The following is a 24,891-nucleotide window of genomic DNA, read 5'->3' on the forward strand; positions in this document are numbered from 1 at the left end:
AGCCAAGGCCCAACTTATAAATGGTTTGTGTTCCAAAAATTTCTTTTAAATCTTTGTAAATCAGGACACATTCCTATTAAAAGGATCATATATGATGTTTAGTTTCTCTGGATAGGCAAAAAAAGCTCTATTAAACCATAGTGACACTTATAATAACTCCGGCCTGATTTCTGGGACTTGGAAGAAAGGAGCCATGTGTCCTCAAGCAATGAGAGGGAAGTTGACTTTTTCTGTTTTTTTGAGGCAGAGCCAGCCTCAGCAATACCTTTTAAAATAAGAAGGATTAATTTTTCACCAGTGTCAACTTCCCTTTCTGTATCCTTCTCCCAAGGACCCAGTACTTCCATACTATCTTAAATGCTTTCCATCTTGTGGCTCCCCACTCAAGTCTAACATCCTCCTAATGTGCTCCATGTTCTAGAATTACTCACCCACCCAATGTGTTGGTGATTTGGGAAAAATGGTCTTTGCACCAAGGCAAGCCACTCCAGTACTCTTGCCTGGAAAATCCCATGGACAGAGGAGCCTGGTAGGCTGCAGTCCATGGGGTCGCTACGAGTCAGACATGACTGAGCGACTGCACTTTCACTTTTCACTTTCACACATTGGAGAAGGAAATGGCAACCCACTCCAGTGTTCTTGCCTGGAGAATCCCAGGGACGGGGGAGCCTGGTGGGCTGCCGTCTATGGGGTCGCACAGAGTCGGACACGACTGAAGTGACTTAGCAGCAGCAGCAGCAGCACCACCTGCTTCAGTATCCCTTGGGATGTTTGTTAAAAACATTTCTGGATCCCACTCCAGACCCACTGAATCAAAACATCCAAGGATGGGGACTGGGATTCTCTCTGGATTTATGGCAAGCTTCTTGAATCACATTTAGATAGGGCACCTCAGAAATGAAATTCATTTTATCAGAAGAGCCAATAGTGTGCAATATTATTCAGCCTTTAAAAAGAAGGAGATTCTGCCATTTGTGACAACATGGATGAATCTGGGGCAGGAGATGGTGGAAACGGGAAGATGTTGGTTAAAGGGTACAAAATTGCAGATGTGTAGGATGGATAAATCCTAGAGGTCTAATGCACAACGTGATGAATATAGTTAGTAATACTCTATTGAAACCAGAAATTTGCTGAGAGTAAATTTCAGGTCCTCTCACCACACACACTCAAAAATGGTAACTACATGAGGAGTGCCTGCATGCTTAGTTGCTCAGTCACGTCCGACTCTGCAACCCAATGGACTGTAGCCCACCAGGCTCCTCTGTCCATGGAATTCTGCAGGCAAGAATACTGTAGTGTGTTACCATTCCCTTCTCCAGGGGATCCTGACTGAGGAATCAAACCCCGGTCTCCTGAATTGCAGGCATATTTCTTTACTGTCTGAATCACCAGGGAAGCCCTATGTGAGGAGATGGGCATGTTAATTAGCTTGACTGTAGTAATCACTTCACTTTACGTATGTATATCAAAACATTATGCTATATACCTTAAATATATGAAATTTTTATTAAGAAATAAAAATTTTAAAATATTATTAGAAAGAAGAAAACCCAATAGTGTAAATGAGGGTTTCTTGAACTTTGGCATGCATCAGAATCCCCTGGTTGACTTGTGAAAACACAGACTACTGGACTCTCACCCCCAGTTGCTGATTTAGTAAATCTGGAGTAGGCCCCAGAATTTTCATTTCTAACAAGTCCCCAAGTAATCATGCTGCTGGTTTGAGGACCACAGCCTGAGAACTTTTGATCTATGATGTTTTATACACACAGTGGAACCCAGAGATATTTGCTTACCATCTTAAAGTAAAGATGCTTACTAACCCAAATGGATTGCAAGCAGTGGAACACCACAAAAATGAAAATAGGAAGAACTCAAGGGGTTAGGACTGTTGGGAAGAGGCTGAAGGGTGTGTGTGTGTGCATGTTGGAGGCTGGGGTGAAGCAAGTGGGCATCTTGAGATGTAACTAGCAATCTGACGGGACTTCCTCTCCCTGCCCAGCATCAGGCCCTGTTTTTTGCAGCTCTTCTCTCTGATATAACCCCAGATCTTCCCCTAGAAGTTCCAATAGCAATGACAATAAGAAGATGAACGGGATGAGGAGGGGTAAGGATGCCAGGCCTCTTCTGAAATTGCTCGTTTCTGAAAATCTATTGTGCTCCATTTCTTTAAATTTGCCAATGTTGGAATTTTAATTGGCCACCAGAGGGCTCTCCTAACTTTGTATAAAGAATAGTGTGGCATTGAAAGAGAAACGGAGGTGATCCTTGAATCAGAAAGACGGACGTGCTAGACTAAATTTGCAATTAGGGCGTTTCTACACTGTTTTGATTATTAGGTTTGCCCTGAAATTATAATAAGATTTAAAAATCACTAATTGGTAAGCAGAAAAAGATATATAAGAACAATAACTAAACAGAGACTTAATAAAAGTTTGAGTCTTCACTGTATATGTTGGCTAATAAAATTTGTTGTGGGATAATTGCTAAGTGTGTAGGGAAAGGTTGTGAGAATTAGTGAGTCTTTTAAAAGAGACAAACAATTGTTTGTTTTACTTTGTGCTGCTTTCTAGATCGAGAAACCTGCATTCACAGTTCATATTTCATAGGTAAGATGTTTTCCCTGTTGTGGATGGGATTTGAAGTATAAGTCCCAAGAGTTTTTACATATTAACTCTGCTTCAGTCTTTTATTAATCTTGAGAAAGTGAGGGTGCTTTCAAGGCAAAACCAGGCAATAATATTGTTCAGAGTTTAGTTATTTGTAGGATCTTAGAGACAAAATGTGGAGAAGGACATGGCAACCCACTCCAGTATTCTTGCCTGGAAAATTCCATGGATGAAGGAGCCTGGTGGGCTGCAGTCCATGGGGTCGCGAAGAGTCAGGCACGACTGAGTGACTAACACTAGAGACAAAATGAGTGAGGGCTTCCCAGGCGGTTCAATGGTAAAGAATCTGCTATACAGTCCACGGGGTCGCAAGAGGGTTGGAAATGACTTTTCCACTGAGCAGGCACACAGAGACAAAAATCCAGTACCACACTGAGAAAGATGACATGTTTCCTAGCCATTTCAGAGAGACTCGATTCTAAAAAATAAAAAAAACATGGAAGTAAGGCTGGTTTCACAGGTATATGTCCTGTGCAGTCACACAGGTCCCTGAGCTTAGAAGAACCCCACGCTTGGTTTAATGTTCTTCTCTAATTCCTTTTTTTTTTAATTGGAGGCTAATTACTTTACAATATTATATTGGTTGGTTTTGCCATACATTGACATGAATTCGCCCCTTCTTGAACCCCCGTCCCACCTCCCTCCTCCCCATATCTTCCCTCTGGGTCATCCCCGTGCACCAGCCCCGAGCATCCTGTATCATGTGTCGAACCTGGACTGGTGATTCATTTCACATATGATAATATACATGTTTCGATGCCATTCTCCCAAATCATCCCACCCTCACCCTCTCCCACAGAGTCCCAAAGACTGTTCTATACGCCTGTGTCTCTTTTGCTGTCTCGTATACAGGGTTAAGGTTACCATCTTTCTAAATTCCACATATATGCGTTAGTATACCGTATTGGTGTTTTTCTTTCACTCTGTATAATAGGCTCCAATTTCATCCACCTCATTAGAACTGATTCAAATGTATTCTTTTTAATGGCTGAATAATACTCCATTGTGTGTATGTACCAAAGCTTCCTTATCCATTCATCTATGGATGGACATCTAGGTTGCTTCCATGTCCTGGCTATTATAAACAGTGCTGCAATGAACATTGGAGTACATGTGTTTCTTTCAATTCTGGTTTCCTCGGTGTGTATGCCCAGGAATCCAGTGTGATTGCTGGATCATATGGCAGTTCTATTTCCAGTTTTTTGAGGAATCTCCACACTGTTCTCCATAGTGGCTGTACTAGTTTGCATTCCCACCAACAGTGTAAGAGGGTTCCCTTCTCTCCACACCCTCTCCAGCATTTATTGCATGTAGATTTTTGAATAGCAGCCATTCTGACTGGTATGAAATGGTATCTCATTGTGGTTTTGATTTGCATTTCTCTGATTATGAGGGATGTTGAGCATTTTTTCATGTGTTTGTTAGCCATCTGTATGTCTTCTTTGGAGAAATGTCTGTTTAGTTCTTTGGCCCATTTTTTGATTGGGTTGTTTATTCTTCTGGAATTGAGCTGCAGGAGCTGCTTGTATATTTTGGAGATTAATTCTTTGTCAGTTGTTTCATTTGCTATTATTTTCTCCCATTCTGAAGGCTGTCTTTTCACCTTGCTTATAGTTTCCTTTGCTGTGCAGAAGCTTTTGATTTTGATTAGGTCCCATTTGTTTATTTTTGCTTTTATTTCCAATATTCTGGGAGGTGGGTCTTGGAGGATCCTGCTGTGATTTATGTTGGAGAGTGTTTTGCCTATGTTCTCCTCTAGGAGTTTTATAGTTTCTGGTCTTACATTTAGATCTTAATCCATTTTGAGCTTATTTTTGTGTATGGTGTTAGGGAGTGTTCTAGTTTCATTCTTTTACAAGTGGCTGACAGGTTTTCCCAGCATCACTTGTTAAAGAGACTGTCTTTTCTCCATTTTATATTCTTGCCTCCTTTGTCAAAGATAAGGTGTCCATAGGTGCGTGGATTTATCTCTGGGCTTTCTATTTTGTTCCATTGATCTATATTTCTGTCTTTATGCCAGTACCATACTGTCTTGATGACTGTGGCTTTGTAGTAGAGCCTGAAGTCCAGCAGGTTGATTCCCCCAGTTCCATTCCTCTTCCTCAAGATTGCTTTGGCTATTCGAGGTTTTTTGTATTTCCATACAAATTGTGAGATTATTTGTTCTAGCTCTGTGAAAAATATCATTGGTAGCTTGATAGGGATTGCGTTGAATGTATAAATTACTTTGGGTAGTATACTCATTTTCAGAATATTTATTCTTCCAATCCACGAACACGGTATATTTCTCCATCTATCAGTGTCCTCTTTGATTACTTTCACCAGTGTTTAATAGTTTTCTATGTACATGTCTTTTGTTTCCTTAGGTAGGTATATTCCTAAGTATTTAATTCTTTTCGTTGCAACAGTGAATGGAATAGTTTCCTTAATTTCTCTTTCTGTTTTCTCATTATTAGTGTATAGGAATGCAAGGGATTTCTGTGTGTTGATTTTATATCCTGCAACTTTACTGTATTCATTGATTAGCTCTAGTAGTTTTCTGGTAGAGTGTTTAGGGTTTTCTGTGTAGGGGATCATGTCATCAGCGAATAGTGAAAGTTTTACTTCTTCTTTTCCAATTTGTATTCCTTTTATGTCTTTTTCTGCTCTGATTGCTGTAGCCAAAACTTCCAGAACTATGTTGAATAGTAGTGGTGAGAGTGGGCACCCTTGTCTTGTTCCTGACTTTAGGGGAAATGCTTTCAGTTTTTCACCATTGAGGATAATGTTTGCTGTGGGTTTGTCATATATAGCTTTTATTATGTTGAGGTATGTCCCTTCTATTCCTACTTTCTGGAGGGTTTTTATCATAAATGGATGTTGAATTTTGTTGAAGGCTTTCTCTGCATCTATTGAGGTAATCATATGATTTTTATTTTTCAGTTTGTTAATGTAGTGTATTACATTGATTGATTTGCAGATATTGAAGAATCCTTGCATGCCTGGGATAAAGCCCACTTGGTCATGATGTATGATCTTCTTAATGTGTTGTTGGATTCTGATTGCTAGAATTTTGTTAAGGATTTTTGCATCTATGTTCATCAGTGATATTGGCCTGTAGTTTTCTTGTTTGTGGGATCTTTACCAGGTTTTGGGATTAAGGTGATGTTGGCCTCATAAAATGAGTTTGGAATTTCCCTTCCTCAGCAATTTTCTGGAAGAGTTTGAGTAGAATAGGTGTTAGCTCTTCTCTAAATTTTTGGTAGAATTCAGCTGTGAAGCCGTCTGGACCTGGGCTTTTGTTTGCTGGAAGATTCCTGATTACAGCTTCTATTTCCGTGCTTGTGATGGGTCTATTAAGATTTTCTATTTCTTCCTGGTTCAGTTTTGGAAAGTTGTACTTTTCTAAGAATTTGTCCATTTCTTCCAAGTTATCCATTTTATTGCCATATAATTGCTGATAGTATTCTCTAATAATCCTTTGTATTTCTGTGTTGTCGGTTGTGATCTCTCCATTTTCATTTCTAATTTTATTGATTTGGTTCTTCTCCCTTTGTTTCTTGATGAGTCTGGCTAGTGGTTTGTCATTTTTATTTACCTTCTCAAAGAACCAGCTTTTGGCTTTGTTGATTTTTGCTATGGTCTCTTTTGTTTCTTTTGCATTTATTTCTGCCCTAATTTTTAAGATTTCTTTCCTTCTACTAACCCTGGGGTTCTTCACTTCTTCCTTTTCTAGTTGCTTTAGATGTAGAGTTAGGTTATTTAGTTGACTTTTTTCTTGTTTCTTGAGGTGTGCCTGTATTGCTATGAACCTTCCCCTTAGCACTGCTTTTACAGTGTCCCAGAGGTTTTGGGTTGTTGTGTTTTCATTTTCATTCATTTCTATGCATATTTTGATTTCCCTTTTGATTTCTTCTATGATTTGTTCATTATTCAGCACCGTGTTGTTCAGCCTCCATATGTTGGCATTTTTAATAATTTTTCTCCTGTAATTGAGATATAATCTTACTGCATTGTGGTCAGAAAAGATGCTTGGAATGATTTCAGTTTTTTTTGAATTTGCCAAGGCTAGATTTATGGCCCAGGATGTGATCTATCCTGGAAAATGTTCCGTGTGCGCTTGAGAAAAAGGTGAAATTCATTGTTTTGGGTGAAATGTCCTATAGAGATCTATTAGGTCTAACTGGTCTATTGTATCATTTAAAGTTTGTGTTTCCTTGTTAATTTTCTGTTTAGTTGATCTATCCTTAGGTGTGAGTGGGGTATTAAAGTCTCCCACTATTATTGTGTTGTTGTTAATTTCCCCTTTCATACTTGTTAGTAATTGTCTTACATATTGTGGTGCTCCTATGTTGGGTGCATAAATATTTATAATTGTTATATCTTCTTCTTGGATTGATCCTTTGATCATTATGTAGTGTCCTTCTTTGTCTCTTTTCACAGCCTTTGTTTTAAAGTCTATTTTATCTGATATGAGTATTGCTACCCCTGCTTTCTTTTGGTCTCTATTTGCGTGGAATATCTTTTTCCAGCCCTTCACTTTCAGTCTGTATGTGTCCCTCAATTTGAGGTGCGTCTCTTGTAGACAACATATATGGGGGTCTTGTTTTTGTATCTATTCAGCCAGCCTTTGTCTTTTGGTTGGGGCATTCAACCCATTTACGTTTAAGGTGATTATTGATAAGTATGATCCCGTTGCCATTTTCTTTATTGCTTTGGGTTCGAGTTTATATACCCTTTCTGTGTTTCCTGTCTAGAGAAGATCCTTTAGTATTTTTTGGAGAGCTGGTTTGGTGATGCTGAATTCTCTCAGCTTTTGCCTCTCTGTAAAGCTTTTGATTTCTCCTTCATATTTGAATGAGATCCTTGCTGGGTATAGTAATCTGGGCTGTAGGTTACTTTCTTTCATCACTTTAAGTATGTCTTGCCATTCCCTTCTGGCCTGGAGAGTTTCTGTTGAAAGATCAGCTGTTATCCTTATGGGAATCCCCTTGTGTGTTATTTGTTGCTTTTCCCTTGCTGCTTTTAATATTTGTTCTTTGTGTCTGATCTTTGTTAATTTGATTAATATGTGTCTTGGAGTATTTCACCTTGGGTTTATCCTGTTAGGGACTCTCTGAGTTTCTTGGACTTGGGTGATTATTTCCTTCCCCATTTTAGGGACGTTTTCAACTATTATCGCCTCAAGTATTCTCTCATGATCTTTCTTTTTGTCTTCTTCTGGGATTCCTATGATTCAAATGTTGGGGCATTTAACATTGTCCCATAGGTCTCTAATATTGTCCTCATTTCTTTTAATTCGTTTTTCTTTTTCCCTCTCTGTTTCATTTATTTCTACAATTCTGTCTTCTAGCTCACTTATCCTGTCTTCTGCCTCCGTTATTCTACTGTTTGTTCCCTCCAGAGTGTTTCTGATCTCATCTATTGCATTATTTATTGTATATTGACTCTTTTTTATTTCCTCTAAATCATTATTAAATCTTTCTTGCATTTTCTCAATCCTTTTCTCCAGGTTGTTTATATGTAACTCCATTTTGCTTTCCAGATTTTGAATCATTTTCACAATTAAAATTCAAAATTCTTTATCAGGTAGGTTCCCTATATCTTCCTCTTTTGTTTGTGTTGGTAGGCATTTATCCTGTTCCTTTACTTGCTGGGTATTTCTCTGCCTCTTCATCTTGCTTATATTGCTGTGCTTGGGGTGGCCTTTCCGTCTTCTGACAATTTGTGGAGTTCTCTTTATTATGTAGTTTCCTCGCTGTCTGTGGGGTTGGACGGGTGGATTGTCAAGGTTCCCTGGTTAGGGAAGCTTGTGTTGGTGTTCTGGTGGGTGGATATGGATTTCTTTTCTCTGGGGTGCAATGAAGTGTCCAGTAATGAGTTTGAGATGCCAGTGGGTATGGAGTGGCTTTGGGCAGCCTGTATATTGAAATTCAGGGCTATTCTGTGTTGCTGGCGAATTTGCGTGGTATGTCTTTCTCTGAAACTTGTTGACCCTTGGGTGGTGCCTGGTTTCAGTGTATGTATGGAGGCATTTGATGAGCGCCTATCAATTAATGTTCTCTGGAACAGGAGATCTCTGGTGTTCTCAGGATTTGGACTTAAGCCTCTGTCTCTGGTTTTCAGTCTTATTCTTGCAGGAGGCTCAAGACTTCTCCATCTGTCACTTCCAAGGCAGTTCCTTCTATTTAAGGTCTTCTGTTTGCTGGTCTCTTCAGTGTCTGATTCCCTTCCTGACACAAGGGGGCAGTGGTGGATGTTTTTATAGGTTCACCTGTTCAGATGTGCTGTGGGGAGGGAGGGACACTGCTAGCAAATATCACTGGCATCTGTGGGGAGTGCTCGCAGTGTCTCAGCTACACTGGGATGTGTGCTTTCCCTGTTGATGCTGCTCAGGCTCTAGGTTGCTCTGCTGGGAACTGTCCACGGCCGGTGCAGGGTTGCATGCACTTCCCAGGTCTGAGAGGCTCAGGTTCAGGTCCTCGGGTACTCCACAAAGGCGCAGACTTGGTTGGGCCTGCATTTTGTGCCTTCCCCGGTCCGAGCAGCTCAGGTGACCAGGCGTTTGGCGAGCGAGGTCACTGTGACTTATCGCCTCCCCGTCCCTGCTGCTGGGTTTTCTGGGTGTACAACCAGCACACCTTCTCAGGCGGATATTGACTGGCCCGAACCCAAGAAGTCTTGGTTAGCAAGGAAGCCTGCCTGCAGCTTGGGATGGGAAGCCTCTCTGGGGCCATGGTTGCCCCTTTTGGCGCTGGCTGCCCTCCCTGCCTGTCCCGGCGGGGAGTGGGGAATGGGGCGACCACAGCCGGCTCGCTCTGCTCAGTCCTTTGTTCTATGAGCAGGGCTGGTGGAGTCTTAGGTTGGGGCTTTTTGCCTTTTAGCTGCACAGTCTGCTTAGCTGTCTCCCGTTAGCGCCTTCAGATTGCCCTTGGGGCATTCAGGCCCGGTCCTCTCTCTAAGCGCTGCTGCCCGCCTCCCTGCCCGGCCCCCACTTTCTAGTGGGGGGTGTGGTCGGTTGCTCCACTTCTCCACTGAGAGTTTCCTCTGGGCACTTAGTCTGTGGATTTTAATTATTTATTTCTTTTTTCTCCCAGTTATGTGGCCCTCTGAGTTTCCAAGGCTGGCCACAGACCCGCCCGTGAGTGTTTCCAGGTGTTTGGAAATGTCTCTCTTTTTTATTTTTCAAGCCTCCCTTCCTGGGACGGAGCTCCGTCCCTCCCTCTTTTGTCTCTCTTTTTATCTTTTATACTATTTCCTACCTCCTTTTGAAGACAATGGGCTGCTTTTCTGGGTGCCTGATGTCCTCTGCCAGCATTCAGAAGTCGTTTTGTGGGATTTACTCAGCGGTCAAATGTTCTTTTGCTGAATTTGTAGGGGAGAAAGTGGTCGCCCCGTCCTATTCCTCTGCCATCTTCCTGTTCTCCTCTCTAATTCTTAATAATTTTTGAATAAAGGGCTTCACATTTTAATTTTGCACTGGATCTTGAAAATTCTGTATGTGGCTGATTCTGAAGGCAGTAGATTGTTTTCCATCCTTCTATTTTTTGTTTGTTTGTTTTGATGAGAAGTTCTTGTCTTTGGCTGCACTCTAGAATCACTTGGGCAGTGTTTCAAGATCCCAGTTCCCAGGCTGTCCCTGGACCGATTACACCGCAGTCTTCATGGTGGGTTCCAGGCACTGGCACTTAAAAAATCCCTCAGATGATTGCATTGTGCAGTCTAGGCTGAGAACCAATGTAAGTGTGGAGGCTTATTTCCAGAACCTTAACTTCAGTACCAATCTCCTCTTGGATTGCTCTTGCAGTTTAATGGGCTTGTAAGATTTTTATTTATTTATTTATAATTGAGATACTGTTGATTCATAATATTTTGTAAGTTTAATGTGTACAGCATTGTGATTCACAATTTTTAGAGGTTATTATCCAGTTATAATTATTATAAAATATTGTCTATATTCCCTGTGTTGTATGGTATATCCTTGTAGCTTACTTATTTTGTACATGGTAGTTTATAGCTCATAATTTCCTACCCCTCTCTGGCCCCCACCTGCTTCCCTCTCTTTACTGGTAACCATTAGTTTATTCTCTATATCTGTGAGTCTGTTTCTTTTTTTGTTGTATTTACCAGTTTGCTTTATTTTTCAGAATCCTCACGCAAGTAATATCATCCACTTGTAAGAGTTTAGATGCTTCACACAGGTTGTGTGTTAGAGGAACAAGAGTGTGTGAAATTTTAGTTCTGTATATAATGTTTTTACTTTTATTACTCTTAAGGATTGTGGAGTTATGAAGAAAACCATCTTTCTTAAATATAGGTCTAATCACACTTGTATTCCCTTTAAAGTAGCAAAGTAATGAACTTTGAAAGAAAAATCTCATATTTAATGAGATTAAAACTGAAGAGAGAAATCCATAGACTTTCCTTGTATGTGCTAATGGATGAATGTTCACTAAGCATCTTGCCTTGGCCGGGCTTATATCAGGTTTCATTAAATACCTCTTTTCTATCTGAAGGTGTATTTTTTTTTTTTTGACACTAATTGTTTTTTTCTTTTGAGTCACTTGTGGGCTTTGGCAATAATCTAGAAGCGTCTGGTCCCAATCTTTCTGGATTACAGGAACTGAAGGTCCCAATTAGAGACCTGGAGTCCTGCAAAGGCAAATCCTTTTAACCTTCATTCACTGGGGGCCTCCTCTGAACAAGGCTGTTTGCTGTTTCTTACCTTCTTGTTCCCTAACAAAACAGCACACAAGGAATTGCTTTCTCCTTAGCGTGTCTTCCTAAAGTTATGTCTATATTCAGATAATTCTGGGATTACTTCCAACCCTAGATATTTTACTCTAAGAATTATATTAAGTCTTTCCACTTGTTTAGCTTTGAATTGAGCATGGAACAGGTAATCACTTAATGGCAAGGTAATTAAATGTTTAATGAAAATATTAGTAAGCTGAAACCCAAAGGGAGATGAAAAACAGAATAATCCTTTGGCTCTCAGAGCTCAGAAATTCAGACCCACAGGGAGGCAGCGTTTTACTGTTAAGACTTATGGTCAAATTAGAAACCAGAGATGATGGTGAAGCTAAAGTTTGGAATAAGTTATTTTTATATTAAACAGTTTTTCTTTAGCAAATCTAAGAGTTATCCAAATAATTTATGTGAGTGAAGTAAAGTCACTCAGTCGTGTCCGACTCTTTGCAACCACGTGGACTGTAGCCTACTGGGCTCCTCTGTCTGTGGGATTTTCGAGGCAAGAATGCTGGAGTGGGTTGCCATTTCCTTCTCCAGGGGATCTTCCTGACCCAGGGATCGAACCTAGGAATCCTGCATTGTAGGCAGACACTTTACCGTCTGAGTCTCCAGGGAAGTTATTTACGTATACAACTTCAAATTTTGGAAAGTCAATTTAATTTTTACATGTATCATCCTTGGGATGTGTATTTTTTTAGCTTCATAAACACACCATTTAATGAGCACTCATGCAATATCAGATAAGATGCCAGGTGTTTTGCATGCATTATCTCTAAACATCAGGACAACCAAACAAGGTAGAGATCACTGCCCCATTTTAGAGATGAGGAAACTGAGTCTTAGAAAGGCTAAATGACTTTCCCCAGGTCACACAGCCTAAAAATGTCAGAACTACCTCTTATCACCAAACTCTATCTCTTTCCAATTAAAAAAAAATTGGGATAAAATATACATAACATAAAATTTACCACTGGAACCATTTTAAGTGTACAATTCAATGGCATTAAGTACATTCACATTTTTGTGCAACCATCACCATTATCCATCTCAAGAATTTTTCTTTATCTTAAACTGATAATGTTTCTAAGGTTTATCCTTACTGTAGCATGTATCAGGATTTTAACCCTTTGTGAGGCTGTGTGATATTCCACTGTAACAATATACCACATTTTATTTACCTGTTTATCCATTGGTGGAGACTTGGATTGTTTCTATCTTTTGGCTGTTGTGAATAATGTTGCTTTGAACACTGGGGTTTAGTTATCTGTTCAAGATCCCACTTTCAATTCTTTTGGGTATACACCTAGAAGTGGAATTTCTGGGTCGTGTGGTAATTCCATGCTTAATTTTTTTGTGGAATCACATACTATTTTGAAGCATGGATTTACATTGGGTCATTTAATTAAAAAAAAAAAAACCCTCTATGTAGAAGGCTGAGATGACTTTCAACTACTGAAAGTTCCAACAAGACCAGGTCTTGTCTCCTTGGTTCTGGGGCTCTGATCCAAGCATAGAGTTACAGGGACATGAAAGTCCCTGAAGGGGATACAATGAGAAAGATCCTCCTCACCTCTCTGTGGCTCTTTACCAACAAGTAGCCATCCACATCTTTCTGCCTCTTGCCCTGGGTATTCCAGCAAGAAGGAAGCTCTCTTGAAAGTATGCTCTTGTAGGGTAGAGTTCAGTTCAGTTCAGTTGCTCAGTCATTTCAGGCTCTTTGTGACCCCATGGACTGCAGCCTGTTGACCCCATGGACACCAGGCTTCCCTGTCCATCACCAACTCCCGAAGCTTGCTCAAACTCATGTCCTTCAAGTAAGTGATGCCATCCAACCATCTCATCCTCTGTCATCCCCTTCTCTTCCTGCCTTCAATCTTTCCCAGCATCAGGGTCTTTTCTAATGAGTCAATTCTTCGCATCAGGTGGCCGAAGTATTGGAGTGTCAGCTTCAGCATCAGCCCTTCCAGTGAATATTCAGGGCTGATTTTCTTTAGGACCGACTGATTTGATCTCTTTGCAGTCCAAGGGACTCTCAAGAGTCTTCTCCAGCACCACAGTTCAAAAGCATCAGTTCTTCAGCACCCGGTTTTCTTTATGGTCCAACTTTCACATCCATACATGACTACTGGAAAAACCATAGCTTTGACTAGATGGACCTTTGTTGGCAAAGTAATGTCTCTGCTTTTAAATATGCTGTCTAGGTTGGTCATAGATTTTCTTCCAAAGAGCAAGCGTCTTTTAATTGCATGGATGCAGTCACCATCTGCAGTGATTTTGGAGCCCCCCAAAATGAAGTCTGTCACTGTTTTCATTGTTTCCTCATCTATTTGCCATGAAGTGATGGGACCAGATGCCATGATCTTATTTTTCTGAATGTTGAGCTTTAAGCCAGCTTTTAAACTCTCCTTTTTCACTTTCATCAAGAGGCTCTTTAGTTCTTTGCTTTCTGCCATAAAGGTGGTGCTATCTGCATATCTGAGGTTTTTGAAAGGGTTATTGGTAGGGCAAGGTTATCTTTCTCAATACAACTAAACCCAAACATCTCTCTTTCTGGACTCTGGAGGGAACAAGGCTCATCTCTGACCATTTTATTGTTCAAAATGCAGACACACAGAACCATCTCGTAACTGCAGATATTGAATAATGCCATTTATGAACCCCTTATTTTCGTATAATAATATGCTAATACATACAGCTTATACTGGACTTCTTTTTCTGTGGGGCCAGACCAAATAAGAACCATTAGAGAAAAAAATAGTTTGGCGGGGCAGATGTTGTTCAACTAATGATGACTTAATAATAGGTTTCAGCTATACCTCTGATGCCCTGTGTATTAATGGATATTTAATTGCATTCTATGAATTTGCTTTGGCAATAATCATTGTGTGTCCATGTTCAATTCAGCCAACTTTTATGGCATGTCTGCTCTGTCCTCCTATTAGGAGTAGAGGAACAAATAACTAAAAGGGCTTACCAGTGATCACCCATATACTCTGTTCTATCCTTTCAGTCTCATTTGGTGGCACTAGTGGTAAAGGACACGTTTACCAATGCAGGAGACATAAGAGATGCACGTTCGATCCCTGGGTTGGGACAATCTCCTGGAGAAGGGCATGGTAACCCACTTCAGTATTCTTGCCTGGAGAATCCCATGGACAGAGGAGCTTGGCAGGCTGCTCTGTGCAGTCCATAGGATTGCACAGAATCAGACATGACTGAAGCGACTTAGCATGCATGGAGGGCTGGAATTTATAGAATTCATAAAATCTATCCAGCCCAATCTCTCTCTGTCTTGATTCTACTTCCCACAAGCACAGAGATTAGAGTTTGAATCCCTACTTGTGTGTATCTTTCAGTGGCTTACTTAAGCCTTCTTAATCTCAGTTTCTTCCTCTGTCCATGGGATTCTCCAGGCAAGAATACAGGAGTGAGTTCCCATATCCTTCTCCAGATCTTCCTGACCCAGGGATCGAAACTGCACCTCTTCCATCTCCTGCACTGGCAGGCAGGTTCTTTACCGCTAGTGCTACCTGGGACTTGTCTCTTAAAAACTGAAATTCTTAGGGTCTTCCCTGGCGGTCCAATGGTTGGAACTCTGCTCTTCTGCAGGGAGTGCTGGTTCAATCCCTGGTTGGGACACTAGGATCTTACACCCCACCCCATGTGGCAAAATAGGAAAGAAAAAAATGGAATTCTTAGAACTCTGCCTTGGGCCCTCTTCTCATCTTCCTCTGTAATATTTCCTTGAGTAACCTCCTCTATCCCCATCTATGGTAACCTCCAATGATGTATCTCCTGCCCTGATATTTCTCCTGAGCTCTGCACCAATTTACCCATTTACGTCCACAATCTCTCTGCCAGGGTCCGATGAGCACTTCACCTCCACATGACGTAAGTGGGGCTCAGGATTTCCCTCATGCCTGCTCCTTCTTCTGTATTTTCTATCTAAAGAAAAGGCACCACAGTTCCCTCAGGTTTCCAGTCAGAAACTAAGGGAACTTTTGAAAGTCAAAGTGTGAGTCGCTCAGTTGTGTCTGACTCTGCGACCCCGTGGACTTTAGCCCACCAAGCTCTTCTGTTCATGGAATTCTCCAGGCAAGAATACTGGAGTGGGTAGGCATTCCCTTCTCCAGGGGATCTTCCCAGCCCAGGGACTGAACCCAGGTCTCCCACATTGCAGGCAGATCCTGTACCTTCTGAGCCACCAGGGAAGCCTGAGGGAAATTTTATATCCAACCAATTTGCCAAGTCCTGCTGTTTCTACCTACTGACCATCTGGTGTCCATCTCCATCTCTACCTATATCAATGCTTTATTGCCACCATTCTTATTCAGATTCTCATCATTTCTTACCTGGACAACTACCACTGTCTCCTAAATAATCTTTCTGCTTCAAATCTCACTCCCTTCCAATCCATTCTCCACACTATACTCGGAGTGATCTGCCATTCAAACACATCTGATCTACCAGTCAGATGTATTTTAACTAGAGAAGCACCACTGTTTAAAACCCCCAATGGGCCCCAGTTGTCCCTTGACAGAACCCAAACCTCCAAACCTGTGTAATAGAGTAGAACCTTTATTATTCTAACAAGGGAAAATAGAACTTTTCTTATCAGGGAGAAAATGCTTTTTGTTAAGAAAAATACTTCAACCTGTTACTGGGGATAGACGGAGAAAAGTTCTGATGACACGAGATGCCAGAAACCAAGGTAACAAAATAATAATCAGTCAAAATAAATAGAAACAACAAGTTGGTGAAAGTCCTGATAGTGAAGAAGCTAAGGGCTTTGGAGAACCAGAATTCTATTATTCACTTTCATTTTTATGTTGCAATGTTATAACCCTCTCATATACTCTGTAAAATCTGCTACCTGGGTGCGTTGGTGATTGTGTGTGTGCATATGTGGGTGAGTGTGTTTGTGTGTAAAAGAAAGAGCTGGTTCCATATCTTGACTAACATTGTATAGGAATAAGACTAGTCTTCATTCATGGCAGTGATAACCCTTCAACTGAATTAAGCAAGAATTCATGGTCAGTAATATAAACCTATTAGAAATTTGATGAACTCCTGGGGAAGGCTTTGGACTTTTTGAATTCCTATGGAATGAGGTTTTTTATTTCACTTATCTAGGTCTTTATGTAACTGAAAAAATGTTGCATTTGATTACAGCATCTTCCATTGTTTTTTCACTGCTTTTCTTTTCAGATTCATCTCTCATTTCTCTTCATTATACTCCAGATGTGCTCAGCTTCTCCCATTTACTGAAACTTGACATAAATCATCTCTCACCTCCTTGTCTTTGCAAATGAAACACTGCTGTTCCCATTTTTAAGTGGCCTAACTCTATTTTTCCTTCACATTGAAGCTTACATGTCATTTTCTCAGGAAACTTTGCCTCATCTTTAACTCTGTTTATAAGGTAGGCTGCAGATGGATTTTGTACATAACCTACATGGGAAAAGTAGAACTATAAAGTTGATAGAAATAATGTTGAAAAATATATTTGATGACATAGTTTGGGGAAGCAAAAATCATAAGCAGAACCACTGATAAACTTGATTCTATCAATCATTCAACAAATGAGAATATAGACAGAGGAAACAAACATGATAAATTTGGAGAAAATACTTGCAAGGACCTACAATATAGAGTATATAAGATACTTCTACAAACCAACAAGGAAAGAGCAGAAACTACAGCAGGAAAATGGGCAAAGTTCATGACTAAGCAATTTACAGGAAGAAAATGCCCCAAAACTTATCAAGCATGTGATAAGAGCTCAAACATTAGTAATTAGAAAAGTGGGCATGAAAATAATAAGAACACTTTACATGCATCAGCTAGGAAACAATTAGCCAGTAAGGTGAGGTCAAGTGCTGTTGGAGAGTGAGGATAGAGGAAGCTTCATGCCCTGCTTTGTACCTTTTAGAGAGCAGTTTGGTGCTCTAGGGTCAAATTAAGTGCATTTAGACCCTATGAGCCTACAGTTTCTTTCCAGGCATTTATTCCTAGGAAATTCTCCACAGGTCCATAAGGAAACGAGTTTGCAGATGTTAATTCTTGAGTTGCTTGTATATTGGGACACTGAGGGTGGAAAGATGTGGTAGATACACAGTGTGGAATACTATAGAGCAATTAAGAAGTATTGAATTATTAACAGACGTTCACACAGTATCATGTTTATAAAGATGTTATAAACATGATACTGAATGCAAAAAGAAATAGGATGAAGTCTATAGCACAATATGACTTAAGAAAATAAAAAATATAAATGAAATACCACCTGGTTTATAAAAACACATATGAAGGGACTTCTGGTTTCCAGCCCTATATAGAGATAAAGAGCTTGGAGATTGTCACTCCCATGCTCACAATAAGAAAAAAGCTGAACAAACTGAAAATCAACAACTTTTCTTAGATTCATCAGAGAATTGAACTCACCGGTCAGAGAAATGAGGCAGCTCACCACTGCCCTCAAACCACAGAGACAAATGGGTGGATACTGGGAATCACAGCTTAACAGGAACAGAAGCCCAGAGTTCAAGCTAGTACTAGTAGGGACACTTTAAAGTTTATGTGACCAGTTGCTAAGCTTTTGGTGTAGACTAACTTGAGAGTTAAAAACCCTGAGGGTTCCAGGTCTTAGGGGGTAAAACTTACTTCTGTGAGTTCTACCTCCAGAATTCCCCACAGGGTTCTCAAAGTACAGATTGGAGAAAAAAATCCAGTAGTGCCTCTGGTAGGGGAGGGGAAGAGTGACCATTTTGTAATATGGTTACTCCCAGAGCTCTCTGGTCTTAATAAGGCTTGCCCTAGAGAGAAGCTGTTTTACCAGGACCTAACCAACTGGCATTTTATCAAAACCTAACCAATCAGGGAAAGGGAAATACCCAACTCCAGCCCACACTAGCCTTTGACTTAGAGGAAGAAAAATACCCAGTTCAAGTTCCCTAAAAGACTGGGACCTAATCACAGGACTGTAGAACACTGCCCTTCCCTAGACACCTCAGCAGGGCTCCCATGTAACAGGGATTATAACTAAAAGAACTGGAAGACTCTTTCAGAACTGAAAGATTCCTATTTAGGGAATCCTTAGAGAAACTCAAAGACAACAGAAGACAAAAACAAGGACACTGGAGAAATTTTAGCCCCTGAAACCACGCCACAACAAAGAGTATAAAGAGCCTGTCTTAGCCAGATAGGCTGCTGCTGCTGCTGCTGCTGCTGCTGCTGCTGCTGCTGCTGCTAAGTCGCTTCAGTTGTGCTCCGACTCTGTGCGACCCCATAGACGGCAGCCAACCAGGCTCTGCCGTCCCTGGGATTCTCCAGGCAAGAACACTGGAGTGGGTTGCCATTTCCTTCTCCAATGCATGAAAGGTGAAAGTGAATTTGCTCAGTCGTGTCTGACTTGTCGCGACCCCATGGACTGCAGCCCACCAGGCTCCTCCGTCCATGGGATTTTCCAGGCAAGAGTACTGGGGTGGGGTGTCATTGCCTTCTCCAAGTCAGATAGGCTAGGGGATACAAAATGGTATACACACTTTGGGAGACAGCTTGGTGGTTTCTTACACAGTCTTACCTTGCTGCTGCTGCTGCTAAGTCGCTTCAGTCGTGTCCGACTCTGTGTGACCCCATAGACAGCAGCCAACCAGGCTCTGCCGTCCCTGGGATTCTCCAGGCAAGAACACTGGAGTGGGTTGCCATTTCCTTCTCCAATGTGTGAAAGTGAAAAGTGAAAGTGAAGTCACTCAGTCATGTCCGACTAGTAGCGACCCCATGGACTGCAGCCCACCAGGCTCCTCTGTCCATGCGATTTTCTAGGCAAGAGTACTGGAGTGGCTTGCCATTGCCTTCTCTGCAGTCTTACCTTACACTCCAGCAATTATACCCCTATATATTTACCCAAATGAGTTAAAAATGTAGACCTATATAAAAACCTGCACATGGATATTTATATCAGCTTTATTCAAAATTATTAAAACTCAGAAGCCTCCAAGATATCCTTCAATAGATTAATGGATAAACAAACTATATTACATACATACTATAGAATATTGTTCAGTGATAAAAAAGAAAAATGGTATCAAACCTTGAAAAGGCCTAGAGGAAACGTGTCACTAAGTAAAGGAAGCCTGTCTGGAAAAGCTGCATGCTGTATAACTCCAGGTATATGACATTCTGAAAAAAGTCAAAGCTATCGAGGCAGTAAAAAGACCAGTTGCCAGGGGCTTGGGGTCAAGGAGGAATGAATAGTTAGAGAGCACAGGCTGTAAAACTATGGTGGATATTGTCATAAGGCATTTGCCAAAACTCAGAATATACAACACAGTGTAATGTAAAACATAAACTTTAGTTAATAATAATGTATCGGTATCGGTTCCTAAAGGGTAACAGGTGTCCCACAATAAGATGTTAATAACAGATGAAACTGAGAGTGGTAATGGGAGCAGAGAGAGAATATATAGACTATATGGAAACTCTGTACTTTTAATTCGCTTTTTATGTAAATCTAAAATGGCTCTAAGAAAAGAAATCCATTAATTTTTAAAATGTCTTTAAAAGAAAAAGCATGTTCAAGACCCAGCACAGGGAAATGGAAAACCCAATTCGCTTGGGAGCTTTTATTTTAAACTCTTTCTACTTGGAAGCCCCAAGGTGATAACCCTGGAAGATGCTAAAGAGGCAGTGATGCCAAAAGATATCTCCTTGCTCACTCTTGGTAGATAAGTAACAATTTTGTATTCAAAATCTCTGGCAAAAGTGTTTCAAACCAAAAGCTGTCAGTGTCTGGGAGATTCCTAAGCCGGGGGTCAAGCAAGTGACTAGATGAGAATCAAATCTGTGGATCTGAACCTGCACCCACTAAAATATGTGAACGTATAATGATAAAAAGAAAGTTTCCAAAATTCCAACTATAGTCTGTGATAAGGAGATGATGAGAGATAATCAAATCCTGGGTGCTGTTCTGCCCCTTCCCTGTGATTAATATTCCTCTGCAGAGGCAGAGGACTCTGCAAAGGAACATGAGGTTTACAACAAATGAAATCTACTCTTCTCCTCTTAGAATTCGTCTTCATTTGTAAATACTTCTGAAACGCATTATGTCAATCAGGCCAGGCCAAGTCCATGGGCAGCTCCCAGCCAGTGACTGGTATGGCAGGAATACTGAACGATTCTTCAAGGTAGATTTACAATTTCCTCCTTTAATCAGGAATGTTGGCTGAGGACTCTCCAACAGCCTTGACAGAATTTCTTAGAACTGCATAGCAGTCTAAGGCTTTTCCCCTCAACCTACTTTCCTTTTTTCTCCTCTCACAGAAGACTAGTCTACTAGCTCTCACACCTCACTAACTTCCTCCCCAATTTTCCTTTGCCAGTAATGCCTCCAGTTCATCTGGTGCATGTCTAATCCCATTTGACATCTGCTTCTCAGACAACCTGTGCTAACACAAGGTGTTATTGGAACATCCATTTAGAGATGCCTAACTGAAGTAACCGGAGAAGGCAATGGCAACCCACTCCAGTACTCTTGCCTGGAAAATCCCATGGATGGAGGAGCCTGGTAGGCTGCAGTCCATGGGGTTGCAAAGAGTCAGACACTACTGAGCGACTTCACTTTCACTTTTCACTTTCACACACTGGAGAAGGAAATGGCAACCCACTCCAGTGTTCTTACCTAGAGAATCCCAGGGATGGGGGAACCTGGTGGGCTGCCGTCTATGGGGTTGCACAGAGTTGGACACGACTGAAGTGACTTAGCAGCAGCAATAGCAGCAGCAGCAACTGAAGTAACAAATTTAAGTCAAGAGCTTTAGAGGGGTTATATCAATTAGAGTGCAAGTAATAGAAAACCCAGCTTAAACTGGTTTAGATGATAAGAAAATTCATAACCTATAATCTCAGTTGAAATGGAGTCCATAGCAAGGGTAGTTTCTAGGAATGCTATGGTTTGGTATGATATGATATGATATGGTGTGGTATAGTCAGGGTTCTGGTTCTATTTCTCCCAGATCCTTTTGGTTCTTCTCAATTCTGAATCTGGACTGTATCCTCAGGAGATTGTATTAATCAAAAGATGGCTCTTCTAGCCTCAGCTCAAATGTCTTATATTTTGTGAAGGCTTACTCAGTCAGGACAGTTTCTCTTCCTTTCAAACTTGAATGTTTGTTCAGCTGATAAAACCATCGTAGACTGAGTGGTCTAAGAAACATTTACTACTCACAGTCTGAAGATTGGGAAGTCCAAAATCACCCGATGAGGGTTTGCTTCCTGGCTTACAGACAGCCACCATTGTACTATACCCTCACTTTACCTAGAGAGAGATCAACTTTATCATGCCTGTTCTCATTAGGTCACTAATTCTGTTCATAAGGGTTCCACCCTGATGACCTAATTGCCTCCCAAAGGCCACAAATACCAAGACACCGGGGATTAGGACTTCAACATACGAATTTTTTGAGGCACAAGTATTCAGCCCAACGCTTGAATCTATTTGGTTCTATTTTGTTCTGCTCATTAAGGTTAACTGTTTCCATGGCTGCCTCCTTCTAGACTGGAAGCAAGAGTAGAGATATATTAACCTTTATGTCTATTTGATGACAGAGAATGAAATGGTTGGATGGCATCAGTGACTCGATGGACATGAGTTTGAGCAAGTGTTGGTAGTTGGTGATGGACAGGGAAGCCTGGTGTGCTGCAGTCCTTGGGGTTGCAAAGAGTTGGACACAACTGAGCAACTGAATTGAACTGAATGCTTTGCCTTTAGTTGGTATTTAATGAGTATCTATCCAATTAAATTTACTGTTGTTTCTTTGGATAGAGAAATGGAATTTGTGTTTGAATTCATTTAACATTTCAAAGTAATCTAGAAGGGATTTCCCTGGTGGTCCAGTGGTTAAAACTCTGCCCTTCCACTGCAGAGGACACTGATTCAATCCATAGTCAGAGAACTAGGATCCTGGATGCCATGTGGTGGCAAAATAAGTAAATAAATAAGGGAACTCAAAATAGTCTAGAAAAGGAAATACATAGAAAAAGCTTGATGTTCATTCATGGCATTTAGTCTCATTAGACAGCACAACAATGTGCTCATGTAGATAAACTGCAGGAAGATAGAAAGAAGATGTGGGGAGATGGATCAAATATAAGACCTGAAATTTGGAAATGATGCCTATGGCTAATTAGTTCCAAGCTATGATTTCCAACATAGGGAAAGGATTTGGGAATACATCTGGATTATTTCCTGAAGGTTTTGACCTAATATGTTGTCTCAGCCAACCAAACAAAGTAAAAAAAATCATATAATCATAAATATTTAGAGATAAAAGATAGCAGCAAATTTTCAAGCTCAAAATTAGAAATAAAATAAAAAATCCTACCTGTGAATAAACTCCTGTTCAAATTTTGAATTATGAATCTCAAATGAAGAACTAGGAACTAAACAGTTTGAGAGAAATTTTAATCAAACAAGAGATACTGCTTAAGATAAGAACAGTGGCTTTCTATCAATTTCCAAAATTTGAGAGCACTCTTTAGTATTTGACAAAGCAATTTTAAAACAAGAAGAAACAACTTTTTTAAACAGGTGGTTTTTAAACTCAATACTCCAAGAGGTATTATGGATTGAGTTTTATTAAAATCAGAGCTATTCAGTTCATACCAAAAATTGGGCTGGTTTAGAAATACACAGAAGTATTTTGAGGTTGATGTCAAAGGGAAGCATCATGCCCTTCTGCCTAATACCTTTTATGCTGTGAATGGACCTGTTGGCCTAAAATGAATATTTTCAGTGATTAGAAGCCACCTGCTCATCTTGGTGGACTGTTAATGGATCCAAAATTATGAGTCCATTTGTTTTCAGCTTTATATGTGTTTAAGGGACTATATGGCAAGAGAGTTCCAGAAGAGCATCTATTTCTGCTTCATTGACTATGCCAAAGCCTTTGACTGTGTGGATCACAACAAACTGTGGAAAACCACCTGACCTGCCCCTTGAGAAACCTGTATGCAGGTCAGGAAGCAACAGTCAGAACTGTACATGGAACAACAGACTGGTTCCAAATAGGAAAAGGAGTGTGTCAAGGCTGTGTATTGTCACCTTGCTTAACTTATATGCAGAGTACATCATGAGGAACGCTGGGCTGGAAGAAGCACAAGCTGGAATCAAGATTGCTGGGAGAAATATCAATAATCTCAGATATGCTGATGACACTACCCTTATGGCAGAAAGTGAAGAGGAACTCAAAATCCTCTTGATGAAAGTGAAAGAGGAGAGTGGAAGGTTGGCTTGAAGCTCAACATTCAGAAAACAAAGATCATGGCATCTGGTCCCATCACTTCATGGGAAATAGATGGAAAAACAGTGGAAACAGTGTCAGACTTTATTTTTTTGGGCTCCAAGATCACTGCAGATGCTGATTGCAGACATGAAATTAAAAGACGCTTACTCCTTGGAAGGAAAGTTATGACCAACCTTGATAGTATATTAAAAAGCAGAGACATTACTTTGCCAACAAAGGTCCGACTAGTCAAGGCTATGGTTTTTCGTGTGGTCACGTATGGATGTGAGAGTTGGACTGTGAAGAAAGCTGATCACCGAAGAATTGATGCTTTTGACCTGTGGTGTTGGAGAAGACTATTGAGAGTCCCTTGTACCTCAAGGAGATCCAACCAGTCCATTCTAAGGGAGATCGATCCTGGGTGTTCATAGGAAGGACTGATGCTAAAGCTGAAACTGCAATACTTTGGCCACCTCATGTGACGAGTTGACTCACTGGAAAAGACTCTGATGCTGGGAAAGGTTGGGGGTGGGAGGAGAAGGGGACGACCGAGAATGAGATGGCTAGATGGCATCATCGATTCTGTGGACATGAGTTTGAGTGAACTCCGGGAGTTGGTGATGGACAGGGAGGCCTGGCGTGCTGTGATTCATGGGGTCGCGGAGAGTCGGACACGACTGAGCGACTGAACTGAACTGAACTGGCAAATGGGTGGGGAAACAATGGAAACAGTGACAGACTTTATTTTCTTGGGCTCCAAAATCACTGTGGATGGTGACTGCAGCCTTGAAATTAAAAGATGCTTGCTCCTTGGAAGAAAAACTATGACAAACTTAAACAGTGTATTAAAAAGCAAAGACATCACTTTGCAGACAAAGGTCTGTCTAGTCAAAGCTATGGTGTTTCCAGTAGTCATGTATGGATGTGAGAGTTGGACTATAAAGAAAGTTGAGCGCCAGAGAATTGATGCTTTTGAACTGTGGTGTTGAAGAAGACTCTTGAATCCCTTGGACAGCAAAGAGATCAAACCATTCAATCCTAAAGGAAATCAACCCTGAATTTTAATTGGAAGGACTGATGCTGAAGCTGAAGTTGCAATACTTTGGCCACCTGATGTGAAGAGCTGACTCATTAGAAAAGACCCTGATACTGGGAAAGATTGACAGCAGGAGGAAAAGGGGAAGACAGAGGATGAGATAGTTGGATGG

This window comes from Moschus berezovskii, chromosome 9 (genome assembly GCF_049115385.1).
Source record: "Moschus berezovskii isolate FMDL1 chromosome 9, NW_MosBer_1.0, whole genome shotgun sequence".
Taxonomy (NCBI): Eukaryota; Metazoa; Chordata; class Mammalia; order Artiodactyla; family Moschidae; genus Moschus; species Moschus berezovskii.